The following is a 27,950-nucleotide window of genomic DNA, read 5'->3' on the forward strand; positions in this document are numbered from 1 at the left end:
CTTAGCAAATTCAAGATAATTAAAGTAAGCAACTTTCTTTACTGAGAAAAAACCCAGAATAAACCCCTGAAAAGTTATAGTGGACAAGAGCCTCAAGAACCATACAACCAACATAATGGTTTACAGGGGCACAGAACTCCCTTTTAAAAATTTTGTACAAATATGGATGTAGTGTAAAAAACTATTTAGTAAATGTTAAAGGAAAACCAAAGGAAATTTAAAGAAATTCAAATAAAGTAAAAACAAGCACAAAGAAATAAATAAATTTAAAAAGTACAATTTCTCAAAATACATAAACTATGTTCAAGTCCAAAGCGTCTGGTTCAAATTTTTAGGTACCTTGCCTTACTTTCTTCTCTTTCAGCTTCCTGTTTTAATCCAAGTGGCAAATATAAAAAGTCCAGGAGGCAGGGGACCTCAGTCCTAGATATACCACTTGCTATATGGCCTTGGATATACCATTCACCTTTTCTAGTAACAGATTTCTATTTCTTCATCAGTAAAACTAAAACACTGAAAATTACATGCCTTTATTATTATCATCTCGAAATGTCTGTCTTACAACTCAACTTGTATCTCTATTCTCTAACTACCTGAAACACTTGTTTAGTCTTTGTAATGTGGATCACTCTTGAGCATCTTGGTCCCTGTCTGTCTTATTTATTGCTGAGTAACTAACTCATAGCAAGTAGTCAGTATTTGTAGAGCAAGTAACTGAATGAATGAATAGAATTTATGCTTCTCGATACCACTATGAAAAACCCAAGATTATTTCTTGACTCCTAGGTCTCTCTTTACCTAACTACATATATAATAAGAATCAACACAACAATCCATGTTTTCTCTCTCTTTGAGAAAAATTCCTGCTTAGAAAAATACTACTATTCCCTTGAGCTAGAATTTGATGTCCCTTAGCCACTGTTAGCCTAAAATGTCCACAATAATCTCATGTAAAGAGATTAATTCTTTTCACAAGACAGAACTTAAAAAAAAAAAAAAAAGACTTAGACATAACTTGATTTTTTTAGCAGAAACATAAAAGTGGTTTAATGGCATCAGAATTTGCAAAATAAAGTAACTTGAGTTTTCGAACTAGGTTGTCAGTTGATTAGGATTCCTGAGTCTATGCCCCCGATCATCAGAATGAATATATCAAAATACCAGAGAGAGAGAGAGCAAGTGTGTGCACAAGCATTTTATAGAAGTTGTTTACAAAATATAAACATTATTTCATGTGGAAAGTAGCAAGGTCGTTGTCTTTCCTTTAATTATCTTCCTATTTTAAATACATATGAAATTGTATTTGTTTAATTTTCTATAATGAAAGTGACATTTTTGTAAAAATCCCCATAAATGTTAGCAAATTATTAGATTGGAATACTAAACTTTAAGTTTTGTTATTTTTAAAAAGAAAATTCATAATAAATTATTGTACACAATAATCCTACCTCCTAAGCAACTATGAACAATAATTACAAACTTGAAATTAGATACTATTATACTACTTGTCTAAGAAATCATTTACAATTCTCTCTCAAAGAGATGGTTCTGAGTCTTTTGGTCTTAATCTTACTATTTTCTGTATCCCAACCAGGCTGTTTATCACTTTCTTAATGCTGAATTATAAACACTACATAATATTTTAAACAACAAAAAAACAACTTTTTAATGTTTCTCTCATGTGTCTTTACAGAAACATACTGTTCTTATAATCCTACTACTTTTCAAAAGCTAATTGTACAATAATTTACTCTTTGAAATTGGAATTACTTTTCACAGAAACGAAATATTAACAATGATGGTTAAGTTTCTAGGATGGCTTGGAAAACTACATTGAGCCCATAATATATAGTATGACATACTGACAATATGAGAAACAGGCAAGGAGTTTTTTAATTAGTTCATGGCGGGGGTGGGGGGGGGAAGCCATTGATACCTTTAAAAAAATACTGGATCCTTAAATATCCAAAGAGATAGCTTTAATCTAATCCCATTTATTTTTTTCTTATTTTATTTAAATTTTTACTTATTTATTTTTGAAAGAGACAGAGCAAAAGCAGGAGAGGGGCAGAAAGAGGGAGACACAGAATCTGAAGCAGGCTCCAGGCTCTGAGCTATCAGCAGGGAGCCCGAGGCGGCTAGACTCAAACCCATGAACCACAAAGACCATGACTTGAGCTGAAGTGGGACGCTTAACCAACTAAGCCACTCAGTCACCCCATTAATCCCATTTAAAACATTATTTTCATACAAGTTTTCAGTGAATAAAACTTAAAAGGACACATCCACGGAAACAAGCCAATAAAATTTTTGAAGAACAGAGTAATATAACTTTAACATTTATTTTGCCAACGAATAGGTGTGTTGTTTGAATACTTAATAAAGAGCAGACATAGCTGGATCAAAATACTGGCACATGAAATATTCTGAATTCTAATTTAGTCTTTCTACTAACTTTTCTACTGCCATGTTTTAAAAGGTATGAACTTTCCGTATGTCTCTGTTTCTTTATGGGAAACAATGGGGAGGTTTTTCCCACTATGTTTCAACAATAAGATAAAAAATTTAAAAATAATGTAAAGAAGGGGCGCCTGGGTGGCGCAGTCGGTTAAGCGTCCGACTTCAGCCAGGTCACGATCTCGCGGTCCGTGAGTTCGAGCCCCGCGTCAGGCTCTGGGCTGATGGCTCGGAGCCTGGAGCCTGTTTCCGATTCTGTGTCTCCCTCTCTCTCTGCCCCTCCCCCGTTCATGCTCTGTCTCTCTCTGTCCCCAAAATAAATAAAAAGCGTTGAAAAAAAAATAAAATAAAATAAAAAATAATGTAAAGAATTTGGAAAATACAAAATCCTAAATAAAAGTCTGACATAGTTTTCTTTTTTTTTTTTTTTTTTAATTTTTTTTTTCAACATTTTTTTATTTATTTTTGGGACAGAGAGAGACAGAGCATGAACGGGGGAGGGGCAGAGAGAGAGGGAGACACAGAATCGGAAACAGGCTCCAGGCTCCGAGCCATCAGCCCAGAGCCTGACGCGGGGCTCGAACTCACGGACCGCGAGATCGTGACCTGGCTGAAGTCGGACGCTTAACCGACTGCGCCACCCAGGCGCCCCGTGACATAGTTTTCAAGGAACTGTAAATTAAACTGAATTTGTTTTATTCTGCAAATGAAAAATTACCAAGTTAGACACTCACCATATTTAAGCCATCAGTTTTTCAATATATAATTGCTAGAACAGTTAATGTTTTTAACAGTAGTGCCAGGCATTTTTAAAGATATATCTACATATATATATGTATATATATACACACACACATATACACATATATACACACACACACACATAAATATATATACATACATACATATACAAATGTACACACACACACACACACACACGCACACACATATATATTACATACGCTGATCTTATTAAACAATCTTGAGGTGGGCATAATTATTACACCTATTTTGCTAACGATGAAACTGAGGCAGATAGGAAATGGTAGAATAAGGATTTGAATCCAGACTGACTGGCTCTCGAGTCCAAGCTCTTAACTTTTTAAAAAATATTGCCTATTTTTTTTTAATTAAAAAAAAATTTTTTTTTTTGAGAGAAAGAGAGTGCAAATAGGGGAGAGGGGCAGAGAGAGAGACAGAATCTTAAGCAGGCTCCATGCTCAACGAGAAGCCTGACATGAGGCTTGATCCCACAACCCTGGGATCATGACCTGAGTTAAAATCAAAAGTCAGATGCTCAACTGACTGAACCACACACACACCCTAATACTGCCTTAAGTTTGATGTGGAGAAACTAGACAAAGAAAAGTAACCTATTTATATATTATTTCACTTAATAAGAATTACCAAAAGCACTGCTGTAAGCTAGGAATAGAATATTTACATTAATGAAGTATGATCATTTATTCAAATTTCTCTAATACCTGAGCCCAGCAGTATTTATAGGTACCCATTTTATTAGCTGAGCGCAGGAAAGCAAAAGTAAAGAGTAGATTAGGTCCTCATGGGTAGAATTTCAGGGAAAGTTTTAAAGTATTTTTAGGAGTAATGGATAAATTTATTTTTTTAAAAAGAGGAGAAAAAATTAAATTCATAATTTCACAAAGATTCTGAAATGTAGTTATTACTAATAGAAGCAAAGAAAGAAAAGGAAAGGAAATTAAATTTCAGTGAATGTCCACAACATGCTATGACTTCATATGCACTCTATTATTTAATAATCATAACTGTGTGAGAATGGAGTCACTATGCTAATTTTACAGATAATCCCCCAAATTCAGAACCTTAACAGCTCACCAAAGGCTACATACGATACGCTCAGTATGTGGAGCCAGTGCTCAAACTGAGGACTGCTTCTGAAGCTCTAAAAGTTGCTACATATTAAAAAAAAAAAAAAAAAAAAAAAAAAAAAAAGTATGGTTATCACTGATCATCTGTGAATACTATAGTTGTACTATAGCTTTTTAGTATATCTCAAATTCTGGAATTGTGATACCTCCAACTTTGTTCTTCTTTCTCAAGATTGTTTTAGCTATTCAGAAGTGTTTGTGTGGTTCCATACAAATTTTAGTATTATTTGTTCTAGGTTAAAAATGCTGTTGGTATTTTGATAGGGATTGAACTGAATCTGTAAATTGCTTGTGGTAGGATGGACATTTTAACAATATGATTTCTTCTAATCCCTGAGCATGGGTTTATCTTTCCATTTGTTGTGTCATCTTTTTTTTTTTTTTCTTCTTAGAGGGGAGAGAGAGAAAGAGTGAATGCACGCACGCAGGACAGGGGCAGAGGAAGAGAGAATCTTAAGCAGGGTCCATACCCAGCATGGAGCCTGACACGGGGATCGATCTCACAATCATGAGATGATGATTTGAGTGGAAACCACACTTAACCCAACAAGCCACCCAGGCACCCCTGTGTCATCTTCAATTTCTTTCATCAGTGTTTTATAGTTTACAGAGTACAGGTCTTTCACCTACTTGGTTAAGTTTATCCCCAGGTATTTTATTCTTTCTGGTGTAATTGTAGATGGAACTGTTTTCTTAATTTCTCTTTTGGCTACTTCATTATTAGTATATAGAAATGTGACCATTTCCACGTATGAAACAATTAAGTCACAGGAATAATAGGTACAGAAGAGGGAATATGGTCAGTGGTATTGTAATAGTGTTGCATGGTGACAGATGGCAGTTACACTTGTGGTGAGCACAGCACAACATACAAAGTTATTGAATCAATGTTATCTATCTAAAACTAATATAATGTGTCAACTATACTCAAATAAAAAATTAAATAGTTCATTCCAAATATAAAATATACAGAGAAACATACTATTGAATATTTAATTTTAAGCATAAATTTCGTAACCTTTCTTTTCCAAAGCTATAGGTTTGTAACAGTTTAAAGTGCTATTTGTCTCACTTTTACATTCTTAGCAGACTTTTTTGTATTGGTGCTTATAAGCAGTGTGTAATATGAAGAATATACTTCTGAATGTTTTTTCTGGTCGTTAAGAGGATTAAATAAGATAATGTATGTAAAACACTTAGCAAAGTGAATGGCAGAAAGTAAGCACTTGATACATGTTAGTGATTTACTACTGCAGTAAAAAATCCTACCCAGCATTCTTTAATCATAATCATATTTTTCTTTGAGAAAGAGAGTGCACATCAGGGAGGGGCAGAGCAAGAGGGAGAGAGGATCCTAAGCAGGCTACATGCCCAGCGCACAGCCTGGTGTGGGGCTTATCCTCAGAACTGTGAGTTCATGACCTGAGCCGAAATAGTCAGATGCTTAACCGAGTCACACAGGTGCCCCATAATCTTACTTTCTAAACTTAGTTTGATAAAGGAACTTTGGTGGGGCTGTGTCATACCTATTAACTTATCACAGAACTAGGGATCTCTGGAACACACTTTGATAGAAGGAAAAACAGGAAGGTGTAAATGTAAAACATAGAACATATCAATCCCTAAACAATTCCCAAGTGATTCCTCATTTCTGTTTAAAAAGTACCTTGACCCGTCAGAATTATTAAATTAATTTGGTAAACTATCTTTTCAAACACAGTAAGCTTCCCAAACACTTATGGTCTATGAATCATCAGTGGTCAGCTAGACACTGCATGAAAAATAAACCAATGTTACTGATACTGTCTCATTAAGAATGCTTTATAAATTAGTTAAAAGACAAATAAGTGAATAAATAACACAAACTCAATTCTGTAGTTTTTAATTTTAGATGTTAACTTGCTTTAAAACCATGGTTTGCCATTTCTGAGAACGCCAGAAAGTGAAGTTCAAGATCACCAGATGGATGACGCACTGGCAGAATTCACCAACCAATAGTAACGTGATACAACTTGTCCCTTCAGTAAATGCTTATATATATTTACCTCATTCTTACCATTTAACACATCTTTGCAATATTTTGGTCTTATACTAACTAAAGTGACTTAATCTATTTTTATAATGTTCTTAGTATTTGGGATATTTCTTGAACTTTTAGTTATTAATTACATGGTTTCTTACTTAACACAGACAGAAACCAGTGTTCAAAGAGGCTTAAAATTTAAAGATCAACATAAAGATATTTCATCAGCAATATAAATTAAATGGAAAATAACAATTAAAAATTAAATTTCTTCAACTTTGTCTTTAAAGCTACAACTTCAATTGAGATACATCAATATTTTCAAAGCTAATATTGAGGCCTGAAATAGTTAATGCAACTTAATAATTTATAATTAATTCTGACTGTACAAATTATTCTAAAAATTAGCAAAATAAAGTTGGCATTGTACTGTGATTAGTAATTCTACTTTTCTTAAGGGAATTAAAAAAAAATTTATATTCTAATAACATCAACACAAATATGCCCTAGATTTGCGACATTCTGTTTGTGAATATGATGTCTTCTACTCTGTTTGTCTTGGTTTGCTACAGATACCACATTATATGTTCAGGTGCCAGTTAAAGGTCTTCTCAAGATGTCCCACTGAATGTGTCCCTCACAATCATTTGCTATGATATCCTATATCAGCCTACTATACTTGCAGACTTTTTCTTTTTCTTCATTATTTATAACTCAATCACACCCTGGATATTCTCTTGAATACATACAAACATCAATTTTAATACCCTTTCTTCCTTTTCTTTTCTAACCTCTACCTAGTTATGTTTAGGGCATGATGTTATGTTCACTACTTTCCATTGTTATCTGTGTTAAAGAGGTTTTATAAGACCTGATCACTATAATCATAATTCCATGAGAAAAAGCATTGAGTTTTAAACTGAAATAAAAGTGAACTCTTATAAAACAACCTTTTTATATGTGGTAGTAAATTTTTGCATTGAAAACAAAGAATATTAGTCTAAATATAAATATTAATCATAAGGAAAAGAAAACATTGGCCTACATCTTGCAGTTTGGTTCCTACATTAATCCCTAGCATCACCTTTTACTATGCACTCTCTAGTTCTTGAAACTTCTGCCATTCTGACCTTCATTTAATGTTAGGTACTATGCTCCTTCCCCCTCAGTACCGTTGTACATACTATTCCTTCCTTTCAGAAAACTTTTCTCTCTCTTGATCAAGTTAACTAATTTATCAAGATTTCAGTTAACTAAGCACTTCCTCCAAAAAACCAAAAACCAAAACTAACTTCCCTTGATCCCATTGATTGGTTAAATTATCCTTCTAAGAGCCTCATATTAAATCCCATGTACCTCTCTACAGCAATTGGAATATTTCCAACCCTGCATTCATTTATACAATTATTTGATTACTATCTTTACTCTTTAGGATAAGTTCAAAAGAGCAAGACCTATGTCTATTTTTGGTCACTATTCCAGAGCACATAATTGATGTCAACATATATTGGCTGAAGAAAGACACTGGCAAGGCACTGGTAAAAAAAAAAAAAAAAAAAAAAAAAGAGAGAGAGAGAGATAAGGAATACTGAATACTTACAATGACCCCTACATAAGAGAAAAATCACTGACTTCTCAGATGAAAACAAAATACAGAGCCATATTTGATAGAACTCTTTAAAACTGACATTTTTCAGGAGAAAAAAAAAGTTCAATTTGTGATGGTACAGATAGGTGGATTGGTAACTGACATGAGGCAGCCAGATGGAAATAAATTATGCCAGATGCAAATAAAACTCAAGTAAATGGAGAAAATATAAGCTATATCTTCTTGTTATTTCTAGAATTTATATGTAAGATTTACAGTTTTAATTGTATACTAATTACTATTGATCCTAGGGACCAACTTGGGTATTAATTTTAATTATGAAAAGAAAAAGAACCTCAGCTAATATGCTTGAATACAATTTTCCTATTTTTTTAAATTTCTTTTTAAACTTTTTTTTTTAATGTTTATTTTTGAGAAAGAGCAAGCAGGGGAGGGGCAGAGAGAGAGAGGGGGGGGTACAGAGCACCCAAAGCAGGCTCCACGCTGACAGCAGTGAGCCCGATGTGGGGCTTGAATTCACAAAACGCGAGATCATGACCTGAGGTGAAGTGGGACGCTCAACCAACTGAGCCACACAGGCGCCCTCAAATTTTCCTGTTTTAACTACACAGCATTTTATTTCTAACTCTTTCAGAATATATTTGCTTCGGGCTCCTGACAAATTTTCCAGTCATAACTATAAAGAACTATTCACTTCCTTATGTTTTATGTAACTTATTTTTTCCCTATTTCTTTTCTGACCTGCATTCTTGGAAATGAAGTGTTAAAAACATAAATGCAAGGTATATTATTTCTAACGTCTGTCTTAATTTACCAAGTTATTTTGAATTTTAATCCTAGCTTTCAAACTACTAAAAATAAGCTCCCCTAACCCCATATCGCATTGGAAGCTTTGTCTTAACTTGAATTACTCTCCTGAGCCAACCTATGATTTCTCCTCTACCTAAACTCTGATTAACTCATGTCCTCCCAAGAAGCCCACTGTGATTAACTCTACAGAATTCTAATTGTTTCTTTACTCTGCGTATTTTCATACTCAGTTTGATGTTATTTTACAAAAGCTCCTGAAGTGTCTTTCAAGTACATATTCCAGTCACTTAAAAAAAAAAAGACTTAAAGTTAAAAACTTGTTTTATCTTTGTCTTCTATTCAAACCAGTACCTGAATACAGAAAAATTATAAAAATGTTAAGTGACTATGCCATCTGTATTTTGAATGAGGCTATAATAATTTGGAGCACTGATTAAAATAATAAGAGTCTAGGGGCGCCTGGGTGGCGCAGTCGGTTGAGCGTCCGACTTCAGCCAGGTCACGATCTCGCGGTCCGTGAGTTCGAGCCCCGCGTCAGGCTCTGGGCTGATGGCTCGGAGCCTGGAGCCTGTTTCCGATTCTGTGTCTCCCTCTCTCTCTGCCCCTCCCCCGTTCATGCTCTGTCTCTCTCTGTCCCAAAAAAAATAAATAAAAAACGTTGAAAAAAAAAAATTTAAAAAAAAAAAAAATAAAAAAAAAAAAAAATAAAATAATAAGAGTCTATCTTAGGTCCACCACATATTCTCTCTGATCTCAGACTGAAACTGTCTTATCATCACCACTTTATGACTGACATTCTTTACCACCAGTTCCCCAGTTGGTATTTTCCCAAGTTCGTGAGAAATTCATTTAGCAAAAAGAAGCAAAGTATTTTAAAGTCAGGATAGATCATATTCATTGTTCCTCCCTCAATTGACAATGCTTTTCACCCTGTTAGATAAGATTAGATCAGTCTAACAGACCTTATTCTGTATCGAGCTATGATGATTGTTAGCCAATACTCAATTCTCTTCAAGGCGTTCAAGGGGATATATTCATGTGATGATTAGGGGATGGGACTGCAATTCTCCTGGGTCATTCTTTTTCTCATTCCTTTAATACGTAAATATTTCTTTCCATTATAAAATTACTACATGAATATAAACTTATTGTTAAAAATAAACCCAAGCGGGGCGCCTGGGTGGCGCAGTCGGTTAAGCGTCCGACTTCAGCCAGGTCACGATCTCGCGGTCTGTGAGTTCGAGCCCCGCGTCAGGCTCTGGGCTGATGGCTCGGAGCCTGGAGCCTGTTTCCGATTCTGTGTCTCCCTCTCTCTCTGCCCCTCCCCCGTTCATGCTCTGTCTCTCTCTGTCCCAAAAATAAAATAAAAAACGTTGAAAAAAAAAATTTAAAAATAAACCCAAGTATGCAAAACTCTAAGAGTTCTTAATTTTCTAGCATCCCACATACTTTCTATAAACCAAGAATATAATCTGCTACATATTTTCCAAATCTTAATATATTTACATAAACATAAGGCATATATTTTATGCAATTTTTATTTTATAAATATATGTACATATGGTATCAAATATGTATTATATGCATGTAAATATAAATTCTTATATTTATTGTTTGGGCAATTTTTTACATAAATGGGATCATACTGTACACATCATTTTGTGCCCTGTTTTCAGTTTAGCTTATCTTAGAGATCTTTCCATATTTTTTAGCTTACAAATCCAAATTTTGCATGGTTGTTGTTAGTTCTTTTTACTTTTTTATTATTATATTTTTTACTTTAGAGATGGTGAGCATTGAGTGGAGGAGAAAGGTAGAAGGAGAGAGACAGAGAGGGGGAGGGAGAAAGCAAGAGAGAGAGAGGGAGGGAGGGAGGGAGAGAGAGAGAGAGAGAGAGAGAGAGAGAGAGAGAGAGAGAGAGAGAGAGAATCTTAAGCAGGCTCCATGCTTAGTGCAGAGCCTGATGCGGGGCTCATTCCCATGACCCCGGGATCATGACTTGAGGCAAAATCAATAGATGCTCAATCAACTGAGCCACCCAGGCTCTCTGGTTGTTGTTAGTTCTTATCCTCAAACACTCTAGGTAGTATTTTTTAACTTTCTTATAAAATTTCAAAATAAATGAATCCTTTCTTTCAGTGCCAGGAAAATGTGTAATGTAGATTTTTCCATTGTAATGTATTTTAATTAAAAGCATTATAGCAAGTATTCATTGAATTTAATATGATTTTTCATCTTTCCTAAAACGTTTAAGCCTCCTATAAACTTGTATTTTAATAAAAAATATATGTATGTACATAAAGAATGTATAAATTTAGTAATCAAGGTCTAAAATTAGTAAAAACTAAAATTTATTCTTATAAAAAGAGAAAGCAATATAACATAGCAAATTTGCCTAGTCATTACAAAATTAAACACATACACACATAATTCATTTTCTAAATCAATGAGGTAGAATGAGCAAAAACAGTGAAGCTGCTGAAGAAATGTTTTTAAAGAATTCTTAAAAGTTTCCAAAAGAAAAAATTTAAATAGTTTACCAACATACTTAGAACATAGAAACCACAAACAGCAGAGCAGCAGACCAGAAAAACAACATAAGATTAAATTAAAATCTGTACTATGTGGGTCTAGTCTCCTCACATACACAAAACACTGTAGTAATATGACTGTTACTTTTGTTTTCTATTACACAACATATCGCTACTTTCTTCAAACTGGAAACCTGAGTTGAATCAATTAGCTAACAAACATCTACTATCAAATTTATTAATTAAAAAAAAAAAACTAAAAACTAAACTGGCCATTTAAATAAGATATACAATAATATAAGCTGGTTGGTTTCATTATCAAAAGAAACTGCTAAAGAAAATGCTTTACTACTGGTAGAAAATAAACTTCATCTTTAGACTTCTATGAAAGAATTAATGTTAATACCATCTAAAATGAAAAAAGTATTCACAAGGAATGGCATAATTTAGGAAGGCCTATGGCTACACAAAATCATTGCCATCATTAGTGGTGATATTTGTAGCTGGTATAAGCTTTCTGATATATAGTGAACTGAACACTGCAGCTTTAATTGAAGTTTGAATGTTATAAACAGTTAGATGTCTGGCTCTGGCCTGCATTCTAATACCATCAGCAGAACAGAGATGGGAAGTATAAACAAACCTTTTAACTAGATTACAGTCTCTAAAATGGCCAAGAAATCCTTCAGCAAAAACTCGTGTGACAAATGTAGAAGAAGGAAAATGATTTTGGAATAATGCTAAAAAATAGCCTCTATAGTTCTGTCATTACTGCAACATGTATTTGACTTTCTAAATATTTTGATGTTGCTTAATATTCATTCATTAATGATACACTTTACATTTGACTTTCCAAATAAATAAAAATCCTTTTTAACTTACATAGCTGCTGTTTTTTAGATCAGTAATCCCAAGTAAGGAAAGCTATTTAAAAATCAATACGTTTCTTTTGTTGGATGTGGAATACTTCCCTCCTCCAACATTAGTGACTGTATATATACAACCAAGATTATTATTTTTAGATAGTAGTAACATTAAGATTGTATAAACTAAGTTAATTAATGGTCAACAGATCAGTAGAACATGTCTGGACTCAACGTATATAGAAAAAGATGGCTTTGGATGCAAGGATAAATCTAATTTTGCATTCAGTCAACCTGAAGAAACAAACTTCCATGAGTTAGACATTAAATTAAAAAAAAAAAAAAAAAAAAGGGCAGCACAAGAATGTAAATTTTAACACTAGCCCCATACAGAAATTTTTCCTCTCATTGCCTGAATGTTGGTTGGTTGGCAAAGAACTCAGTGAAGCATGGATGTGCAAAAATTTTTCACCACTGCAAGGCTGGTGACTGATTTATGTAACTCATTTTAGTCCTTTAACATAATATGTTCTAATAAATTATTCAATGACACAAAATTTAATTACAAGTTCTCTAAGAAAAGGTTATATAGGTCAACTGAAATAGGACTCAAGTTAGAATTAGTCACCTACAACTTTGAATGAAGTGTATGCTTTACACCAGTATGATGTCATTAGTGATTTTATTTTCCATTATGTCCAACTACATTAGAAGATATGTCTTTAATAGATGTTAAGCCTGGTTCTCACCTTGTCTTTCTGAAAAATTCTGAGTCATTCCAACTTCTGAAACTTTACATGATATAGAAGTACCTCAAACAGAAACAATGACAAGTAAGAATCTTTACTTTTAATCTTTATATTTAGGTATTACCTTTGGGTAATATAGGACCTTTGGGTACCTATATTTAGGTATTACCTCTTAAGAATTACCTTTGGGTTATCTAAGGAAATTACTGGAGACCAATGACTTATTCTATCTGACCAATTACTTAGATTGTTCTTAAAAACAATAAAACTAATTTGGTATAAAATTTCCTTTCTGAAGTATAATATATAACAGAGAATAGTTCCTCAGCATTTAAAATATTTTGAAATTCTACAGGACATAATGCATTGGCATAATTGCTTATAGAATGATATCAGCAACTTCTGCATATAGGATGAATGTGTATATCTACTTAGGATAAATATGAAAATTACTTGATTAGTAATTTTTACAAATTACTCTTTTCTCCTAGAAGCAAAGAATGTAAAAATCAACTCTAGTTAGCTAGATCAAAAAGTATTTTAATTCAGTAGCTGCTTTAAAGAATAATAATTTAGGAATCTGGAGAAACCAACAAGTTGTCCATTCTTATACTAAAAATATTTCTGACTTTAAATAGTACTAAAAAGAATACATTAAACTTAATTCTATATGTGTAATGTGGTAATTATGAAAATCTTTTAAGATACAGGATCCAGAAGATATGTGTATATAAACACTCAAGCATTAGACAATATAAAGTCTCCTCTATTTCGAGGTTTTCCATTATCAACATTTACATTAAAATGTTTATAGTAAATATTCACTGGGTCACAAATTGTTGGAACTTTCAAACTTCATGTAACAAAATGCTAAATGTAACTCATGCAAGAGAAAGGAAGTTCAATATGTAGAAAGCCTAAATGTAATTTTTGCCATACAAAGAGAAGATTGACTTTACGTTTACAGCTGACCCTTGAACAATGAGAGTGCTGACCTCTGCGCAGTTGAAAATCCAGTATAATTTCTATCTCCCCTAAAAGTTAACTACCAAAAGCCTACTGTTGACCAGAAGCCTTACCAATAACATAAACAGTCAATTAACACACATTTTGTATGTTACATGTATTATATATTGTATTCTTATAATAAAGCTAGAGGAAAAAAGTTAAGAAAATCATTAAGGAAGAAAAAAAATACAGTGCTATAAAAAATTTGCATATAAGTGGACGAACAGTTCAAACCTGTGTTGTTCAAGGGTCAAGTGTATTTTACTTCAAGTTGCACACTGATCTGTATCTATGCTCCTTATAAAGAATTGGATTTTTTTTAATTGTTTTTCTGTCCTTGTAAACTTTTAGAAATTTTCCATCACTCCATCAATAAGCTACTGGGGCAATGATTTTACTGATGTTTACCAGAGAAATTACTGACTGATAAAAGTTACTGTGTCTGTATTTTAAATTAAAAAGTTATGAATTTACTGTGATTGAATATTTTGCTGCTATATGTAAAATGCTGTTTTGTCAGTAATAGATTTCCCCATTTATAACACGGGAACAATGTTCAAAATTCACAGGATGAGTGTTTTGTTATATTTGTCACAGTATTAGATACTTATAATAAATGGTAATTATGATTAGTACTAAAATAAAAGTTAAGAATGACTTTGAAAGAGATCAGATTGACCTTCAGGAATCTATTTACTTGCACAAAGATACTGTACCAGCAAGGGAGCCCAAGCCCCTCCTCCTTCCAAATTGTGAATCAATATTACTCTAAGAGGTACAGTTTAAGAAGGACAAAGAAAATCCAGGAAATCTCTCTCTAATCTTTAAATTACATACGAAAGCCATGATAGGAACCAAGATAGTATTCTTTGGTTTTGAAACATCCATTAACTAAGAAATTAATAACTCATTTTACTGAAGTTACATAACATAGTGAGGATTAATAATTGCAACTAGCCAATTTAGAGATAGAACTGAAAAGTTTCTAATGAGGATCTTGGAGGAATTTATCTAGCACGCAATGAAAATTCCAAAACTCCTGAACAGTATATACCATAATTATTCCATGATAAATAAATTATACTGTTAGCTTAAACTATAGAAAATAACTAAATGATCAAAATGAAAATGATGTACCATGTATTCCAATGAACCATGAAAGATAACCTGGTATATGAAATGTAAGAAGAGAAGTTACTTTTGAGAAAAAAAAAGTTTAAGTTTGGAGAGTTTGGGTTTTGTTTTTTGTTTTGGAATAATTTTATAAGAGATACTTCAATAAACAATGTTGATAATCTTCAAATAAAAGTATGTATCAATAAAATACTAGTAATGATGGTCACATAGACTATTTTTATGGTCTAAAATTAGTGAATTATATACAGAATAGAAAGCCCCAGAATACAGTATTAAGTGGAAAATTTTTCATTATATATTTCTATTTTAATAAAATACAGCAAAATCCTTCTTAAACATGCATTTTTCCACCTAACAGTATCCATTTATTTAGTTAATATAAAATTTATTTAGAAACATCAAAATAAAGTTATGACCAATATACTTGTGGAATACAATTAAAATACCTCTTCACATTAAACTGTAGGGACCATCCTTGTTTCTCAGATGCCTAGCACAGTGCCTGACAGACAGTAGATGCTCAAAAGATGTTTAATGAATACCTAAGTACAATCTGTTTTGCACATACATTCAAAATCCAGACAAGTTTGCAAAGGTACATAAGTTGGACATAGGCTTTCTGGCTGACTTCATGGGGTCCCACTGATGACTAGGAGTAAATCTTCATATCCATAGAAAACTGGAAAGTTGATAAGTGTCTGGGTAAGGACCAAAAAAACAAAGTCAGGGAAACATGTCACCTAAGTAACAGTTGCTTTATAGAGCTGGTAAAAGTGGCCTAATCATTCTAGTAACCTATCGCACTAGTCTCTCAATGAAATGAAATTTAAGTGTATCTTGAATATTTGCTAGGATATTTTTAATAGGAATTTTTTGAAATTTCTCACTAAAAATAAATTACTTTTGTCAAATTGTATCCTGTACAGGATTAGAGGGAATATGTTTTTACTTTCTATGAGTACTATATTATTAACAGGATTTAATTTGGCTAATAGAAAAAGTGAGAGCTACAGTAAAAATAAAGAAAAAAAATTCATAGTAGTGGAGAAATTGTAGCAGGGAGGAGAGGAAAGGAAAAAGAAAGAAAGGAAAGGAACCCCACATATGGGAGTAAAGAAATTCAAATATGCCTAACTCTAATACCAATTACGGCAATTAATCAGTAGGGCCTACTGTGCACCGGACACTGTACCGTGAGGGATGTAAATCTTAAGATACAAATCTTTAGTCTTAAGTGGTTCACAGAGCAAGACTAGCAGGTAAATGTTTATAATACAATATGGGTCATTATTATATATATGTCTCTAATCCAAGCGTAAAAAGCATATTTACTGATTAATTAGAAGTGCAGAGAAAACATAAGCATCAAGGGAAACAAATAATTCTCAAAATAGTAACTATCCACAATGAGAGAAATCAGTACCTTTTAAATCAACAAATTATTGAATTATAAACAGGCAAAGTTTTGACTTAAAGCTATTTACCTAAATATTCTTAGGATAATACGCCTCCACATAAAATCCTTAAGTGCTATAGACAAAATTGTGAATGACAGTTTCATTTCCAACAAAGAAAATGAGGTCGTGTAGGCACAGGAAATGTTAAGAGACCTAAGTTCTCTGGTCCATGCTCTGCCCACTTACAGGCCTTGGAACCTAGGTAAGTTCCACAAACTCTCTGAACTCCAGCAAAATGGAAAATGAAGAGTTGGATAAAGTGACCTCCAAGATGTCACTTAGATGAAAATTACAATCTTAAAATATGTCTTAATATTGAAAAATAAGCTAGAATAAAAAAGGTTTTTTAAACATAAATCATTATCCAACTCAGAGGAAGTCTGGAAATCTCAAATTAGACAGGGTTAGCCAGGGAGTGGTGAGATAAAGGAATGTTTTCAAAAGAAAAGCAGACATAAATTAAGTAAAGGTATTATACTCAAGACTGTAAATTTTCACTCAGCTGCCGACGGGGCAACCACCATCCAATTATCTGCACAATTCGCCTTATTTAAAATTGATTTCTTCACTAAGTTCTACTTTCTCCCTCTTATGTTAAGGTTGCTGAGGTATTAGAGTGAGGACAAGAAATCCTAGGTGGACCTGGAATATTAGTATTGATGTTGGGAGAAAAACTTGAACTTGACACAGATTTCTGCTGAAATGCACCAATTACACCTTAGAGAAAGGTAAGAAATTGTTCAAATTTATAACAGAAAGGAAGGAAATAAGGCCATATTGTTTATTGCTACAGAGCTTTTTTCCTGTGTCTAAATGTCTACTCTTGTACACATTAATGAAAATTTACAGAACAAGTTTCTACATTTGCAATGCTTTTCTGCCACTAAAATATAAGCGCATTATATTTTGGCTTTGCCATAAAAAAAATAAAAATTAAAAGTATTATCCTGTTTTATAATATTTATGTCAAATATCCATCTAGATTTATTTTTCTTCAATCCTTTCTATTTGATCAAATTGCTGTTTTCATATTATCAGTCTGATCATAAAATTGCTGTTTTACAGAAGAATATTTTTTGCTGACATAAATTACGGGATCAGAGATACCAATGCAGTTACAAAAAAGGGTGTGTGTATGTGTGTGTGTGTGTGTGTGTGTGTGTGTGTGTGTGTGAGAGAGAGAGAGAGAGACAGAGAGAGAGAGTATGTGTGTGTGTGAGAGAGAGAGAATATATGAATGTGTGCATCCATCTTCAAGGAAAGGATAAAGAAATGTATGTATGAAACAAAATAACACTTTCCAGTGTAAGCTCTAGTAAAAGGCCTATATTGGAAACATACTTTCTAGCATTTGTGAAATAAAATACAGCACTGAAATCGAAAGCCACAGTGATTTTTATGAAGACTGTTATTCTATAAACCTAAACCTGAATTTATCTTTCAATTTATGTCTAAACTACAGTGAATATACTAACTACAACTTCATGATTTGACTCATGAAAATATATTTTTGAAATTTGTCTCCTTTCACATATAGTGAGCAATTTGGTTCAGTACCCCAAGAGATGAAAAACTCATCTCAATTTACAACAGTAAATAAATAATTCAGTTAAAATTGAAAGTGGTACCAATCCAGCAAACTATTGATGGAGAGGTTTGGCCTTCCATGAAGCCAGAACAACATAAAGTTTTCAATGGGGATTACTTGTTCAGACAAGTTACAAAGATAAGAAAAATATCCAGATTAATTACAAAATAGCTAATATTCTCATCTTGTGGAAAATATCAAGAACCTATCTAAGGAGAGACAATACTAGTGGTATTGAAACTTTAAGCATTTTAAGCTTTGAACTTTATATGCTAATATATGAAACAAACATTTAACAAAAAAGGCTGTAATACAAGTCAAAACCTAACCAAAGGCCTCTATCAACTAAAAATTTGAAATCTCCCATGCAAGTCAGACACAACAACAACAAAAAAAAAAAAAAAAAAGAAAAGAAAAAAAAAAGAAAAAGAAAAAGAAAAAAGAAAGAAAAATTAAACCCAGAAAGCAAAAACCAATCAAGTCTGTTCCAACACTGAAGTCAATTTCCAAATCACATACAGAACCAAAAAGGGGAAAACACTCAGGTCTACAAATGGATAAGCAGTTCCAATACAATCCAGATCCCGACATTTTCCCACTCAGAAACAAATGCAGTGGAGCTTTTCCTGGGGAAAAAGGAAAAAAGCTCTCCAAATGAATTTTTTCAAGTGACATCTAGAAAGTGTGCCTCTTTCTGTCTCTTTCCCTGGCGCCTCATTGGAGGAAGGAGGGGGTTGTTTTTGTATTTTTCCCCATTGGAGCAAGACACAATCAGATGTTAGCTGGAGAAGAGAAACCACTTTTGACAACAGCAAATAAAAATAAAAGTGCCCTTCCTCCTCTGACAGGATGGGCACCCACCTCACACACCCCTCCCCACTCCAACCCCTCCTTCACTCCCCCCCCCCCCCAGCACCACCCCCTCCTCACCCCGGAGCTCCACTGCGTATGTGGTTTGGTGCTACTGTTGCCCCGGAGTTAAAGTCAGAGCCAGAGGAAGGCAATGAAGCCCCCACAGACACACTTACCTTTCCTGCCCCCCACTTTTGAGTGCCTTCCCTGGAGCTGTGGAGGATGACACAAAGGGTAATAAAGGGGGGGGAGTGGAGGAGGAGGAGGCGAAGGAGGAGGAGAGCTGGGGAAGTGGCTGCTCCTGGGTGTAGTGAGATGTCTCCAGCCAGGGCCAAGCAGCAGCAGCAGTAGCAGCAGCAGCAGCAGCAGCAGAGAAGGGTCTGTGTTGCTAAGAGGCTTTTGGTCTCTTTCTCTCCTCCTCTCACGGCCAAAGAGGAGGAGGGTGGAGGGGGCTCGGGAGGGAGGCTAGTGGAGGGGTGAGGGGGTAGGAGTCGTGGATGGGGGTTTTCGAAGAAGAAGAAACTCCTTCTTCTTCTCTCTCAGGCTCAATCCCCCTCTCAGGTCTCAGGGCTGGAGGGTGGGGGAAGGAACTCAGCCGCCTTCCCCCCACCCCCCTCAATTCAAGGTTGAAGTGGGGTAAAATTAGTGTCCTGTCCCTTTAAAAATAGAAATAAAAGGTGCCCCCCCTCTGCCACTGCCTCTCTCTTCATCATCAGCTGCTGCTGCTGCTGGGGTCTCTCTGCTGGGGGGGGGGAGGGGGGGTTCGGGTAGAAGAGACGGGAGGCACTCACTGCGCATGTCTCTCTCTGACGGGAGGCTGGTTGGTTGAAGGCAAGAGGAGGGGGAGGGGAGGAAATGATCTGGTTTCCCAGAAGGCTCCGAGGCACTTGCGACCCGGAAGACATTGTAGCAGGGGGTAGAGGGGCGGGGGCGGGGAGTAGGAGGAAGTCGCTACTCTTTAACAACCCCCTGACCCCTCCTACCTCCTAAGGGAAAGTGGAGGAACGGAAGTGGGCGTGGACGGAGACTAATGTAGGTCACGTGTTTGGGCGGGAGTGGGGCGGGGTGGGAGACGCGCTGCGTGCGCGGGGAATGCCGGGAGTATTGGTGTACCGTTGGCAGCGGCAGGTGAAGCTGAGCTGACTACGCGGTCAGGGGCGCTTGTGAAGCGGTTCCTGCGGTGGCTAGATTGCTGCTCTGCCCTGGTAAGGGCGACTTTTCTGTGAGAGGTAATATGGGCTAGGCTGGCCTCGAAACGAAGGCCTAAGGTCGCCAGTGGTGAAAGGCGAATCGAAAAGAATGAGGACGGAAGGTTGTGGAGACTCAGAATGCGGGAAGGGGGCAGGCTTGTCTAGGCCAGGCAGGCCAGAAATCTGGAAGGCCACTTCTGTCTCGTGGCTTTCCTGTGAGGCTGCCTACGAATCTCTGAAGCTTGTAGGGATTCCTCATGGAACTAGGTCTCTGGCTGGGTATTGACTACACCCGATGGTGGTTGTAAGGAATGTGATGATATTGCTGTCAGAGAGAAATGGAATCTTTGGAGCCTATGCAGATGACTGTTGACTGCTTCAGAGCAGGGGAAGAGAGAAGCGCCATGTGTGAATTTTGACAACTCTGGCATTAGATGCATTGCTTGTATTAGGTATTATGACCATTATTCCTTACTTCGCTACCCTCCTTGGAATTCTGGAGTGGTTTTTGGGGAGGGAGCAAGCTTGGGAAGTCTTGAATGGAATTTCCTCTCTCTAGCTTGGCGTTGTTGCTGCAACAAAACGCTTATGCTTGCTCTCAGAAAGCGATATGAGATTGTGTAGTCCTCGATATGGAGGAATGTTACGGTTGATAGAGAAGAGACATCACAAATTTTTCCTTTTCTATGGTGTAGATAAGAGATTTTTAAATGAATATTTTGCTTTAAGTTTTTTTGGTTACTAGTCTCGGATTTAGATCCTTTGGTTTCTCAATTAAATGCTACCTATTTTTGCTGGAAATGTTTCCCTCATAAGATAATAATTCAGACTATTAAAGGATTCGTGTATTTACATCAGTAAGGCTTTTTTTCAGTAAAGTCACCATTTTTCACATCATTTCATAAATCTTAACTAGAACCATTTCAATCTTTAATTTCTTTTGTAAAAGTACTTTGAAAGATTATCATTATGTATAGTTTCTTTTAAGGCCAATAATCTAAAATTCCTCATGTTTGTTCCTCATACAGGTATTTAATTCTGTAATAATTATTCTTTAGGATACACTATCAAAGTTGTGTTACTTGTTTTCTACATTTTACTTACGCTTTGGCAATTAACCCTATTTATGCATCATTGCCTAGTACTTAACTGCTTTCTTTGTGTGCAGTAATCTTGTCGAGTGGAATCGAAACTAGAGTTCTGTGCCTTAAAGTGTTGTTTATATTGTAACCAAATATATATCATTTTATAAAAGAAAAAAAGTCACAGCAAAGTAATATAAGTGCTTTAGGTAACAAATTTTAATTTCTTATGTTAAAATACTAAATATGCAAAAAAATGCACAGATCATAAGTATACAATACGATGAGTAATTATTAAGTGAACACTTGAGTGATCACTACCACAGTCAAGAACTAGAACGTTCCTAGTACTGGAGACCTACTCCTCCCCCCATCAATTCCTGAATATTCCTCCTGCCTCACCACTACAAGAGGTTAACAGCAACCGGATTTTTATGGTAATTATTTTCTACATTTATTTCAAGTATTTTTTAACCACCAGTGTTGGCATTACTACCCGATTCAGATGAATTTTATCTGTATTTTACCTGTATGTAAAAGAGTTACACATTATGTGTTATTTTCCTCACGTGTCCCCAATATTTAACCCAATTAGTACATTTAGCTATTGTTCATGTTTTTTCATTTTATATGGTAATGTCTATAGTGTGATGTAGTCTTTTTCTGAATAAACCACAATTAATGTAACTCATCTAATATTAATAAGCATTTGGATTGTGTCCAGTTTTTAGCAGTTACGAGCAATGCTACTGTGAATGTTCTTGTGCATGTATTTTTCCACGCATAGCATGCATTTTTGTAGAATGGAGATTATGCCAAACTTTTCCAAAATAGATCAACTTAAACTCCCACCAGCAGTATATGGTAGATGCTTTTTTTCTACAGTCTCACCAACAGTTGATGTTTTTTGTTGATGCCAACATGATGAGTGTGGCTTTATGTTTTCACAGTTCCCTGGTTATTAATGACTTTGAGCAATTTGTAAAATATTTGTAGGCTGTTTGGATTTCTTATTTGAATTGTCACAATGTTTCTATTGGGTAGTCTGTGTTTTACTTAAATATTTGACTAGTATCGCAAATATCTTCTCTATAATTGGAGCATTTCTCGCTTCCTGGATGATTTTTATCTTCATTTCATTCCTTACTGGTTTATATGCTAATTCCTATTGTTTTAAATTTATTTGTAATTTTAACTCGAAGAAGTTCTATACTTGTGCTACCCAATACTGTAGCCAGCTTGTGGCTGGCTATGGACCACTTGAAATCTGGCTAAAAGTGTTACTGAGGAACTGAATTTTTAGTTTTATGAAGTGTTAATTTAAATTTGAAAATTGATACTTGATTCAGTTGTTGAAAAATGCTTAAGTATGTTTGGAACAACTTGGGTATGTAAATGAATTTTCTGAACTGTTTTTGCATCTCTGAATTCTCTTTGAGGATCTTTTTCCTTTTGCTGTTAGTACACTGTTTAGAATCTTTTTTTTTTTTTTAATTCATATTTTGAGAGTCAGAGACAGAGGGTGAACTGGGGGGTGGGAGTGGGGGCAGCAAGAGCTACAGAGACGCAGAATCCTAAGCAGGCTCCAGGCTTGGGGCTGTCAGCACAGAGCACGACACAGGGCTCGAACTCACAGACCACGACATCATGACCTGAGCCAAAGTCTGACGCTTAACCCACTGAACCATCCAGAGCCCCTAGAATATTTTTAATTCAGGTGTACTGATGGCCAATTACCTTAATTTTTTTGCTTACCTTCCAAGTGTCTTTTTTCACCTTCAATCTTGAAGAAAGTTTTGGGTCTTTTAAATTGTAGGATTGTGGTGGTTTTTCAGAATCTTGAAGATAATGTTCCATTGTGGGTTTTTGTTTTTGCTTTTTTTTTTTTTTTTTGATTATTGATTTTGAGAAGTCACCTGTCAGTCTAATACTGGCTGATTTGAAAGAAATCTTTAAAGAATGTTTCTTTGTCTTAAGTTTTCTTCTATTTCTTTATGGCATTTTGTGTAGAATTTTTTTTTTCCTGTTTTGAATTAATTGAAATTCTTGAATCTGTGGATCAGTGTCTTTTTAAGAAGTAAATCACCTATATCTATTCTTACTGTTTCTAGCTACTTACTAAAAATTACTGTGGCTTTTATTGGCACAGTATTCATAATTGTTGTTTGTGACCAGTAATTCCAATTTCTTAGTTTGTAATGGGTCTGTTTTTGCTGGTTCATGATTTTTCTTGGTTTCATGGTTTTTCATGTGTGCCTGTGTGCCAGTTGTTGGATTTGAAAAATTATAAGAATATGTGAGTCCTAGGATAATGATATCTTTTTCAAGAAGCCATGTTTTCCTACGAAAGGTAACAGGCACACTACCAGTCCCAAGTCACTTAGTTCATATTCAGGACTTCAGAGTACTTCTGTTTTACACTTAACTTTAAGTAGGACTTAAGTCATGAGTTCTACAAGTTCCATTTTACTTCCAGTTCTTCCTAATCCAGTGATGTTCCTTAAGATCTCAACTTTAATTTGAGTGATGATTTATTTGCATCTGGGTTTGGTGGATCTTGTGCTTCGATTTTTTTCTTCATACCCCGGCAGAGCTACCAGTAGTTCAGCCTTTCTTCTTGTTGCTCAGTCTTTTCTTCTGGATAAGTACAAGTCTTCAGGAAAAAGTGACTGACTATGGTGTTTATTTTTCTGATTTATCCTCCTGTACTTTGGCATGTAATTTCATACTGCTTTGTTTCTTTGGTTTTTATTGTGAAGGTTTTTTGTTGGTTTTAATAGGATTGATCTGATCTGCCATTACCAAAAATGGAACCCTTAACCTCTTCTATTTTTGAGATTTGATTTCAAGATCTTTCTACTTCCAGCCAAAATTGTGTGTTTTAACTTGTCATACATTAGTTTAAAATTTTTCAATCAAATTGGCCTCTACAGCATAAGATGCCAAGGTAATTAAAATTTAGAAAATATTTTCAAATATATTTTTTTAAGTATTAAGTTTCAAATGTAAACGAACATGCACTTGAAATATTAACTATTTGTACATGGCTTATTAAAAAAAAAAAAAAGCTTAATTTATTTATCACAGGTTCAATTCTCCAGAATGTGGCCCACCAGAATTGCACCATGGTGGGTTGAAATGGTTGGGCCTTTATCTCCACACCTTGCTAGGCCCCAGGGAGGATGTGATGTTGGAAAAAGTGGCTGTTAAAGCCTTTACTTCCCCCTCGCTAGGGGCAAAAACTTTTAAAGCTTTTTTTTTGGCTAATTCTTTTGATATTTAACTCTGCATTTACAAATAACATCTTATATGCTGCCACTTGATTTTTCCATGTTAGGCATTATCCGTTGACTTCCACAGTGAGCGATGTAAATTTGGTTTTTTCCCACAAATACCCAAGCCCTGTGCCCCCCATCATTTCACTGATATCTTAGTTTTTGGTAAATAACCATCCTATGTCTGTGTAGTTTCTCAATATTTATCATTAATTCAGCCCCGAACAATCTGCTTGCTTATTGTCATCACATCTGCATAGGTTCAGAAGTATCAATTTATTTATTTATTTATTTTTTAATCAGTTTAACTATCGCTGAGAAATTTCTCCTAGAACATTCTTATCTCCAGTTTAGGCTGGCTCCTTGATGTGGTTACCCCTCATGCAACCTCTCTCTATTCTGTGATAGATCCTCTGTTTCCTGTATCCCATGTAATTCTCTGTTTTGTGTTAATTTTTGCATCTCTGAGTTTTCTTTGAGGATCTGTTTTCTTTTGCTTAAGTACATGCTTCAGAATTTCTTTAACGTAGGTTATCATCATTAAAAGATTAATGGTTACCCATTAAGGTTAATGATTATCCTCATATTATTTGGTCACAATCTCCAGTAGCTATCTGAGAGGCGAATGGTCTGAGGCGTTATGTTCTGTATGTAAATATTTTTAGATTACCTTAACTTAGTTTGGATGTAGGACTTTAAGTTGGAAATGTTTTTCTTCAGAATTGCAAAGGAATTCTTAGTGTCTGATATAAAATCTGAAGCCATTCTTATTTTCAACACTTTGCATTTCACTCTTTTCTTCTTTATGGAAGCTTCTGCACCCTATTTTTGTTTGAAGCTTAAAGAATGTTCTTTGTTGTTCCCAGTGTTCTGAAATGTCACAGTGTTTGTTGTGAGGTGACTTTGCTGTGCATTTCATGGGTTCTTTCTGTCTGGCAACTTGTTTTCCTTACCTCTGAGAAAGTTTCTGATACTTGTCCTGTAATATCCTTACCTCTATTTTTGGTTCTGAAGCTGCAATTAGATATTACACTCTTAGAGCTGTTTCTTTTCTCCCATTTTTAAAATCATCTTCCAGTCTTGCTTTACAGTTTTTTGGAAACTTGCTTGATTTTTTAAACATTTGAGACTTTAATTTTTGTTGTTATATTTTTAATTTCCAATACCTTTTTTGATCTCTGCATTTTTAAAATGGCATCCTGATATTTTTTCTCTTTATGGATTTAATTGAAGTTTTGAATGTTTAATTGAGTTAAGCATTTAATTTAATGTTTTGAAGTTTATTTCTCCCTACTTACTTGGTTTTCTCTAAGTTTTTCTTTCTGTTAGGATGTTTCAGAGGCTTTCATCTTAGAAGTTTTCCTCAGCTGTCTTGTGATTCTTGGTTGTGTGTTCAAATTTATGTAAAGGGCATCAGGAAGCTATTTCAGGGTGTGTGAATTTGGCTGAGGCTTGCTAGTTATTAATGGTTCTCACTGGAAGGATTTGTCTGGAGCATATTTGTGGGGGGATCACCGACATCAACTTTTTATTCATTTGAAAGTCTTTTCTCTTGGGCTAATAAGAACCCAATGAGTAGAATTTTCTAATCTTTTGCCTCTAATCTTTTGCCTTTTCCTGTCATTGGTTCTCAGCTTTGACAATATGACTCCCAGAAGACATTTGGCAATGTCCAGAGACATATTTGGTTATCAAGAGTTGCAATTGAAAACTGGTGGATAGATGCTGCAGATGCTGTTAGACAGCCACTCACAGCAAAGCATTAGTTCGAAATGTCATTAGTGCCTATTATGAGAAACCCTGTTCACAGAAGGCATAAGCCTGATTGCCAGGGATTTGAGAACCAGCTGAAAACAGCACAAGAATCACAACATTTGATTTTTTTTTATATGATATCCTCACCTTCTGTTGTGTCTGGTATCTCCCAATGTAAAGTCCTTTTCTTACTCTCTGTAGAATCTCTTGTCTTCTGATGGAGTGGGATAGAGGCTTCCATTTTAATTTTAACTGTTTTAGGAATGTAGATTTTTGAGAGATGGCTTTGTAAATGAATTCTATTGCAAATTAAAATACTGATTATTAAGTGACCTTGTTATGTGTTTATTCTATTTGAACCGGATTGGCTGATGAGACTGTGTTTTATGAAGTGCTTAAATGAGAAAATAAGATGCAAGTTGAAGATTATAAACTAGGAAATGGGTGAAGTCTGGAACTGACAATTGTTCCTCATCCTTCTATTTCAGTTTTATTACCCCATTTCACTCCAGATTTTTCCCAGGTGCTTATCTTCAAAGAAGCATCTTTTGGGGTTGCTAGTTTTTCCTGATTTCTTCTTCCCCTTAATAGTATATTCTTTTCCCAATGTCCCTTCTCATCCCAATGTCCCTTAAAAACACAATAAAATCTTAGATATTTTACTTCTTCCTTGAATGATGTGACAGATTAGTATGAAGTTTTGACCAAAAGATTGAGATCAGATTTGACAAGATTAAAGGTCTAAGTATGTTAGCTTTTCTTTTGGTGTGCCTACACATTCTCACTTTCTTGCATCTTGCCACCATTGTAAAAATAGACATTTTTTAATATAGATGACCCAGAAATGTCACCTTATATTGTTTTCTTAAAGTAATCACTTCTAGGTTTGTGTATGTTTTAGTCAACTTACTTTACAGTGAGTAAAAAGCAATGTATTTTCTCTAAAAGCTGTGTTGTAGCTAATAACTATTAGACTTCTGTCCAATGTGTTATATACAGCATCATCCTGATGCAATGTCTGATGGGTATCATGTTTTAAACTTAGGTTGAAACGAATTTTACATGTGTAACATGTTTAGAAGCTAAAATAAAATGTTTATTGTTCTAGCACTGAAAACTTTATATAGTCAAATTATATATTACTTGATTTAAATGTGCAACATGATTTTTTAAAATTCAAAAAAGGTAATATATTCAGTGTAAAAGTGGTGAGAAAAAATGAAGATAATCTGTTATTCCTGCCCCTGGAAACAATTCTAAGATGTTGATTTATGTAATTTTAGTCCTTTTAATCCGTTTCTATGGATTTATTAACAGTCAGATCATAAAGTTTTGCCGTGTACTTTTATTTTTAAGAAAATGTTTATTTTGAGAGAGAGAGGACATGGAAGGGGCAGAGAGAATGGGAGAGAAAACCCCAAGTAGTCTCCATACTGTCAGTGTAGAGCCTGACCTGGAGCTTGAACTCCCAAACCATGAGATTATGACCTGAGCTGAAATCAAGAGCCACCCCAGTGCCCCTTGTGTACTTTTAAAAGAAATAATATGTAACTAATATCTTTCCAGTATATTACATACTGTTACAAGATAGTACTGTGTATATTTGCTTTATATTGTAGAAATAACCTGCCAGCCTCTGGGAGTTATGTTCCTA

At 34.8% G+C, this 27,950-nt stretch overlaps 2 protein-coding genes across 14 annotated transcripts in view; one reads left to right on the plus strand and one right to left on the minus strand.

The window, feature by feature from the left end:
• MBD5 (methyl-CpG binding domain protein 5) overlaps nt 1-19,855 on the minus strand; it is a 445,040-nt gene extending 425,185 nt beyond the window's left edge. For 3 of the 5 annotated variants that reach the window (XM_058715350.1, XM_058715346.1, XM_058715347.1), the window contains exon 1: nt 19,171-19,771. The gene's annotated coding sequence lies outside the window, so the exon portion shown is untranslated. The other 2 variants (XM_058715348.1, XM_058715352.1) reach the window with 2 other exon arrangements.
• A 215-nt stretch (nt 19,856-20,070) lies between these two features.
• The window catches only part of ORC4 (origin recognition complex subunit 4), an 81,928-nt gene continuing 74,048 nt past the window's right edge, over nt 20,071-27,950 (plus strand). For 2 of the 9 annotated variants that reach the window (XM_058715356.1, XM_058715361.1), the window contains exon 1: nt 20,071-20,199. The gene's annotated coding sequence lies outside the window, so the exon portion shown is untranslated. Of the gene's footprint in view, nt 20,224-21,530; nt 21,704-27,950 lie in introns of those variants that run through there. The other 7 variants (XM_058715357.1, XM_058715362.1, XM_058715360.1 and 4 more) reach the window with 5 other exon arrangements.

Source organism: Neofelis nebulosa, chromosome 2 (assembly GCF_028018385.1).
Source record: "Neofelis nebulosa isolate mNeoNeb1 chromosome 2, mNeoNeb1.pri, whole genome shotgun sequence".
NCBI lineage: Eukaryota > Metazoa > Chordata > Mammalia > Carnivora > Felidae > Neofelis > Neofelis nebulosa.